We start from the raw sequence: 8,395 nt of genomic DNA on the forward strand, positions 1-8,395 counted from the left end.
AAGATTTGAACCAAGATCTATGTCTCTATCTTTCCAAGCTTTCCCAGAACCCAGAGTTCTCTTAAAGTTTTGTTTTCTTTACTTACTTGTCTCCACTCTCACATAGGCCAGGAAAGCTGGTATCTCTGAAGTGAACAGCAGCAGGAAGGGGAAAGGTTGGAACAAGGACAGTGTCAGTGTCTTAATCAACTCACCCCTGAAGTCCACCATGCCACGTGGGGCCCACGTATGGTACTGCTGGAGCCCACACCTGAGCCCTGGTCAGCTGAATGCCATGTCAAGAGATGTTCTAATTCCAGCCAAAGTGGAGTATTTATCACTTTCATATGAGTAATTCCTGGGGCCATTTATTTTTGGTCCAGCTTTATTTAAGGTAAAGCAAATTTCTCTTCCAACCTCAGAATAAAATATAACCATAACCATACACACACACACACACACACACACACACACACACACACACACACACATGACTTTCTTCTTTCAGAATCTACAGTTGCCAGTAGTATCTTTCTCCATTGCTATACACCATCCATTCTCGGCTCTCTTCCATTACTCTAAAATGGTATACGCAGCAGGTCTAGGGCTGGTGAACAGCCTCGGGAGGGGAGAAGGGAGTGCTGCATTTGCTGAAGCTGCCCCATACACTGCTTTGTCCCTGCTCTGACACCATCTTTGGGACTCCTTATCTGCTTCCTTTACCCTTGACTGCACCCAGCGCAGCCCAGAGTGCTCCCCTGAAATGCAGCAATTCACCGTACAGTATGGCCTCCATTTTCCCCGGGGACCCACCAGTAGTGCCCTGCAGGGATGCCTCACTCTCACTGGGCTGCATTCGGGAAGGGGAAGGATGGGAACGACTTCTACTCAGCCAGACCCTTACTGTCCCCCGCCAAACTCACTATCATATTTAGCTGTCACATTGTTGGAAAATACCAGAGAAACTGGAGAGAGATGCCTGTTAGGTGGAGTGGTAGAAGAGCTGTATGAAGAGACGAAGTATGAGTGCAGAGGCCAGGGGAGTTAGAAATCCAGGATACTGCAAAGCATGTTCACAGAGCAAGGACAAGCAGGGAGCTCATTTCCAGAGCCAGCGGAAGACTGGCTTATGCATCTGAGGACATATGCCTCAGCCCAAGGGCCCCTTGTCTCACCCCAGACTCTCTGGATCTACCCTCAATTTTTCTTACATCCTTAGTTTCTTCCCTGTTGGACACCTTTACTCAGCCCCAGCAGCTACCAGCAGCTGCCATAAATTATAGGGAGGGGAGGGGAGACAGGGTTCCCAAGCCGCCTGCTAGAAGAGGAAGCATGTTCCTTGCATACCTAGTTGTACCCTGAATATACTGTCCCTTTGGTAGAAGGTTGTACATATTTAGCCTCTTGAATACTTTTCAGGATGATACTAAGTTGTTACAGAATTAGGAAATTCACAGGTGTCTCCTTGTGAAGTGGGTACCACTGTTCCCCTGCTTGGGTACACATCCCCAGCTGCAGTGAGCGTTGGTTGTTCTCTGATATTTTCCTTGGCTCTTGGAGGAGCAGAAGCTCTCTGGTCACCAGCCATCCACTGCCAAAGAGAGACAGCCAATGGACATGCAAAAGGCTGGCCTCCTTGCCCCAAGGGAACCAACTTCATAGTTCAATTCCTACTCTAGAGTTTCTTGCTGGATCCTGCCCAGAGTGTTCTCTGGCAGGAACCATGTCTTTGTTTAGCTTTATCCCCGGGATCCAAGCTACCTCCTTTATTCCTCTCACCCTAATCCCTGTCTTGGGCTCTGCTTCCAGGGACCCTGACCAATACATGTCATCATTCCATATGTGCGTTAGAGGCCTGTTGTTCTCATCCAAACCATCAGCTGTATCTACAGGAAAACCCAGGCTGAAATGAGAGTGGCTGGACAGGACCCCTGTCCTCGTTACTTTCTTGTTCCTGGAACACAATATCTGACACCTATAACTTAAGGAAGGAGAGGTTTATTTTGGGTCATGGTGATAGTCCAGGGTCAGCTGGCTCCAGTGCAGAAAGTGGCATGGGCATGACGAGGGGCACAGTGGAGGAGAAGCTGCTCATGTCAAGGGAACGAAGAGACAGAAAGAGAAGGCAGGAACCAGGAAGGAAAGCAGCGACCTGCCTCTGTAGAGCAGGGCCTACCTGCTAACACCAAATCAGGGGCTAACGGTCCAATCACTTCCACAAGCCCCATTTCTGAGCACATGAGGCTTTGGAGGGACAGTCCAGGAACAAACCACAACAACCCTCAAGTCAAACTTGGACACACAACCCAACTCAGTTCATAATACGACTGGGTCGAAGCCTGTATTTGCTTCTTGCTGACACAAACAGACCACAGTCTATCAAACCCAAAATGAAGATTGATTTAATCATACTGCAAGATAATTTTTTACTACAGGTTATGAATTATTACACCTATTGAAAGAAATCCCTACATGCATTTATTATTAGCTAACACATTTGTTACAATTCTTAAGAATGTGGCTGGGTGATACAAATTTTTTCATAATAATTATTCCGATCATGATACTTAAACCCCACACTTGAGAATCTGTTGTTACAGGGTTTTTTGTTTTGTTTTTGTTTTTTCCTCCATGACCTGTCAGCTTTGCTATGAGAATTCTAGATCCCTGATAAGGAGGTTCTAGTCAATCTAGCAGGGCTATAAAAGAGGTCAGATTTCCCAGTGTGCAGCTAATAAAAATATAATTAAATACATGAAGGCAAAGCAGAGCATAATTTAATCTTTCTGCTATGACTCAGAAGTCATATCAGGGTCATCATTATAAACCTCAATTATAGTACTCCAGAAGTGTAGGATTGGCGAGTGCCATTCAGGTTGAAAGAATGCTGGACAGACCGCATTTTACCGCCTGTGTTTACAAGGATGCAACTTCATAGCATCTCGTGCCTTCTCCCCTGTTTTCCCACAGTACTTTTATCTAGAGTAGGTTCTAGTAGTCCCCCCCGCCATTAATCTCAGCTAACTAAATCTATTCTTCCAGCCTACAATAAAAGGATCAAGTCTTTTTGGTTTCATGGGGTTATCCTCTCAAGTGACTTCCACCTAAAGAAGGATCCAATCATATTTTAAATCTTATTTCTGAATATGCCTGGATATATTTCTTTTGCTATAACATGTCGTGGTTTCTAGTTATAGCTTATACTTTATTTTCTTTCCCATGTTGTAATTTATTGCTTAACAAAATATATTGACCATCATCTTCCTGCCCCCTCAGCTTACTTAAAGGGTTATGATCTAGTGACTATAATTTTTAAGAAGAAACTATCATTAAATTAAAAATTTCTGTAGGTCTGAAAAGTGTTGATTGCTTCTCAAAAGACCTTTTATATTGGTTACTATAACACAATCTTTATAGACCATTTCTTTGTCAGTATGTCAATAGGACTTTCAATAGGAATGGGAAAGAATATCATAGTTATCACATAATACACACATACACTGGTGAGGAAAAGAGATAGGGTTCTTTTCTTGTTCCTTCTAAACTTCTAGTAAACAAAAGCTAAGTGATTTAGGCTGGCAGTCTCCAAATGACTCCATTTGTACAAAATGAAAAAAAATATCAGAATGAACAGAATTAAAGGAGGAGAAAATATGTATTATTTTCCTCTCAAAAAAGGAAGGCATATATATGAAGGCATATATATATATATATATATAGTCCCCTTCACTAACCTAGCTTCAAATTCTTTCTGAAAATAAGGGATGCTATCACTTCCTATGCTTAACACTACATGTACTTTCTCTTTTTTTAAAAAAAGGAAAAAACCCAAAAAATTTCTTTTAAGACCATAATCTGTCTTCCAGAGACATCACTTTCACCACAAATGAAAATGACCTGGATTATCAGATCTGAAATCTCTTCTATCCCAGCCTAGTAAATAGCTACCCATTTTTTGTCATCTTCTCTGTGAAGTCATTCTTTTCAGGCAAAATTCTTCCTTTGCTCATGTGTACACCATATATATATGTATTTGTAACACTTGGCAAATGTGTTTGAGTTTCACTAGGGACCTATTATTTTTCTCTCACATAAAAGAAATTCAAAGGTATATAGTGCAGAGTTCTTAGGATGGATCTTTTCATCTTTTTGCTGTCTTCCTTAGCATATGACTTTGGGCTTCAAGATAGTTTTGCTGCCAAAAGATTATTGCTATAGCTCCAGCTATCACATCCATATTCCTGGTAGGAATAGGGCTTGAATCAATCTTGTCAGTACCCCTATACAGCATACAAAGGAGAATTTCTGGGACTTTCACACAACACACAACTTCCACTCACAAATCATTGGCCTACTTAGTCACTACCATCTACAAAGAAGGTTATAAAATGGAACTTTTTAACTGGGCATGAAGTCAAGGTTCTGTTAGTAAGAAAGAGGGGTGAAAGGGAATTGAATAGACATAACTTGCCTCATTTTCCTTTCTTAAAGTATGTTTCCTTAGAGGGACTATGAGATCACAGAAGGCCAAGATTATGTCATGCTCATTCTTTTTTTTATTTTAAAAAATAAAAGGAAAACATATTAACAGACATCCATTTACAAAATAGGATAAGAACAATATAAACAAAACAGAGTTACAGACGAAGTTGTAGGAAGTTAACCATGGTTGTTGTACTACTTATTGATATCTTCAAAGTGGTTTCTCAGGAAAACAAATAGAGACATACAAGATTGATCAAACAAGTAATCATTAACTGTTCCTTTCTGTAGAGCAATAGGAGACAGTAGTACACCTATGTTAGCTATCCTGTATATACAGACATACATAATTTCCCCTTCTTTCGCTTCTCTTTTCCCACATCATGTTCATTTTTGTAATCCCAGTACCACAGTTTATTTCTTAAATTATGTTATTACTTTTAAAACTTAATAGTTGAAAGAATGGAACTCTCAGTTGGTTATATCATGAGAAGAGCAAAGGAAGGTATAAAGAGGAGTGTGAAGCATTATTCAATTTATATTGTTATTCATTCATCTAACTTTTATTTCAACTAATACGAGTTGAGGTCCTAGTCTGACCCAGGTAAGGCAGACCTGGGCTTGCAGAAGGGCACAAGCCAAGGCAGAGACAAGACAGCGGGGCTCTGCATGTATACACCAGTTTCAGCAAAACGTTACAAAAGACCTGGGTCACCATTTGAGAGGTCAGGAAGCTATAAGTTTATTATGGGTAAAACATAGACTTGGAGAAGTCGGGGAGAAGAGGACATGTAGAGAGAAGTAGATAATAAAGAACTCTAAATTGCATTCAGAAGTTCATAATTTATTCCTGCCAGTACTACATACTTATCAGTCATAACAAGCTTCTATTTCTACCCCCACCCCAGACTTCCTCATGAAGAATTTGCCAGTACTGACAGATTCTGACTCACTCACGATCCCTTTTGCTCGGTATGATTCTTTTTGTACTGGGATTACAAAAATGAACATGATGTGGGAAAAGAGAAGCGAAAGAAGGGCAAATTATGTAAGTATGTATACACAGGATAGCTAACATAGTTGTACTACTGTCTTCTATTGCTCTACAGAAAGGAACAGTTAATGATTACTTGTTTGATCAGTCTTGTATGTCTCTATTTGTTTTCCTGAGAAACAACTTTGAAGATATCAATAAGTAATACAACAACCTTGGTTAGTCTAGTATGTCGTCACACCTATGTTCCACTGACCTTATTGAGCACATGGCACAACCGTCTTCCCAGCACCCTCTCCAGCAGGTGTTCCCTGGTTGGCCAGTTTGGGAAATGCTGGTCTAGGCAAGTATTTCTCAAATGTGGTAAAATGATTCCACTGGATATAATAAATAAGTGGCCAGGGATTTCCAGACAGGGATTTAACCCCAGGAACTGCAGATGTAAGCTAGGCTTTCCTAGTGTCAACATCCTGGTTTCAGTTGCATGGGTCATGGGATGAATGTAGATTTAGCAGAGGTAACAAGTCATCATTTTGGCCCACTTACAGTCAAACCAGTAATCCCAGTGATGATTTGACAAGTAATGAAGCCGCTTGTCATCTCTTCCTACAAGTACTGTAATTCCATTCAGTATCTAACGTAGGGCTAGAATTATATCCATATCAATTTCTAGTTTCAAAGAGCTGTCCCCTTCACCATGAAGTAGAAGCAAACAAAGAGAGGGAGGCAGGGAAAGAGAGAGGGAGAAAGGAGAGAAGGATAGGTAGTAAGAGAGAATAAGAAGGAGAGGAGAGATAGAGGTATTCTGCTGTTGGCCTTGATGACAGAGGACAGAGCCACAAGCCAAGGGATGTAGGTGGTATACAGAGGCTGGAAAAGCAAGGAAACAGTCTCTCCTTCAATTTCCAGAAGGAACATAGCGCACACCTTGATTTTACATTTCCAACCTCAGGACTGTAAGACAGTAACTTCCAGTTTAACCACCAAGTTTGTGCTAATTTATACAGGAGGAAATTATGGCTTACATAGTAACTCACCTCCAGGGACAGTCACCTCCTGTTTGTCCCCACTGCTCTCTACATTGGTCTCTCACCTTTTGGACTCAGCCCTCTTTTGAATCCATCCTCTCAAGTTCTTTTTCTTAAAAAAATGAAATCTGATTACATCACGGGCTTTGAAGTGTATGAATACTCACCCACTCTAGTTAGGTGCTTTTCCAGGAATGTAAGTACAAACAGGAAGTAAGGGTCCTTCACAAATTCCATCAAGGACATTTGGTATAATCACATGAAAGCTTAACAGGTACATGATTACGGCTAAGAAAATGTAAAACAAATTACACTATACTCGGAAGAAAGAATGCTTTAACTAAATGAGGCTGATGCAGAGATTTCCCTGTTTATCTGGTACAGATGGAGGTAAATTCACTGACTGTGGCAACCACCAGTAAAGCATATTCTGGGTTGGAGATGAGGCCACCTCACTAGGTACCTGGATCTCAGGGAGGACTGCTCCAAAACACTGGCCAGGGTTAGTGTCAATCAATAAATTTAATCCTATTAAACCCTGGTCAAATGAGAGGTGGCTGTCACCAGTCAGTCAACTTGTTTACCTCTGGATTCGAGATAAAATTGAGGTGGGGATCTTCTTGGTGACCAACAGAGCTAGATTAAGGCCAAGCTACTCCGAATTGTAGGTTAACAATAGCCCCAGTGTTGCCTGCTATCACTCACCCTTGTTTCAGGAACTCCACAGAGGAGTAACTATCACAGCAAACAATGGAGGTAAATTCTAAAAAGAAAGGAGAGGTCAGCATTAGCAAATACCACAAAGGGCAGAAGAAGATGGAGATTAAATTTTTCCATTAGATCTGGCAGCCAGGTAGCGATTTATGCTCAGTGGAGCGAAAGGTTGAGAGGAATGAGAAATTAGGACACATTCACCTTAAGGCTAAAAACCCCCTTTGAAAAGAGTCTAATAGTTTAAGGGAGGGATGGCCCACAGATTCACCTTTAACTCACAGGGCCTTGGCTGTGTATTTGCATAGAAAACTTTTCTCCCCACATCTTCCAATTAACTTGCTTAAGTCTTACTACACACTCTCCTCAGTCTACCTGTGAGGCAGAGGAACTAACCGAGCTGTGGGGAAAAAAACAAGAAGAAACGAAGGGTCCAGCAACAAAAACTACACCAAAACTCAAAACCAAGCAGGCCCTGAGTCAGAGGAGACGTAACAAGTTACACTTCACATTTAATATCCTTGTTTTGATAAGGAGCAAGTGCCTGGGAATGAAGGGGGGAGCATTTTATAATTGGAATGTTTTCTTGCATCTCACCCATTATCTGCACCCATCTGCCTTCAAATTAATAGCTGCTGCTGAGTTGTGGGATGTGTGGGCACAAGCCTGGACCAAAATCTGAATTTTGTCCAGCGGCTAGAGTAATTGCACGACATTAAAAGGGGGGAAAAAGAGTGGAAAACAACAGGCATATCTGCACTTCCAGATGAAAGTAGCGATTTCCTCTCCTGCTTCTGTGCTATTTTTAAGTGGGGGGGGGATCTGAATCTGAGCCCAGCTCTTTCTAAACTTTTGTTACTCACATCTGATTCATTCGCGTTCTTTTCCCTGGTCTTCTGCCTCTGTCATGCTGGCTGCTAAGGGGGACGCTGAATCACAGCTACTCCAGATGAAAAGCAATTCAAACCAGTCCTTGGGGACAGAAAGGCTCTTTTTTATTTTATTTTTTTCCTTTTTCCTCTCTTTTTTTCACCCCCTTTTCAGTCTGAGGGAAAACCCTCCCACTTTCCGTGGCGACCAGAGGGCCGGCAGCGGTACGCGCCCCAGGCCGTGGGGGATTTCGCTGGCGCGGAGCCCCCGGGGAGACCCCTCCGCGCGACTCCCGCGTCTCCCGCGGCCCGAGACCCGCGCGCGCCCCCCG

Source organism: Chinchilla lanigera, unplaced genomic scaffold (assembly GCF_000276665.1).
Source record: "Chinchilla lanigera isolate Chin_1 unplaced genomic scaffold, ChiLan1.0 scaffold00012, whole genome shotgun sequence".
NCBI lineage: Eukaryota > Metazoa > Chordata > Mammalia > Rodentia > Chinchillidae > Chinchilla > Chinchilla lanigera.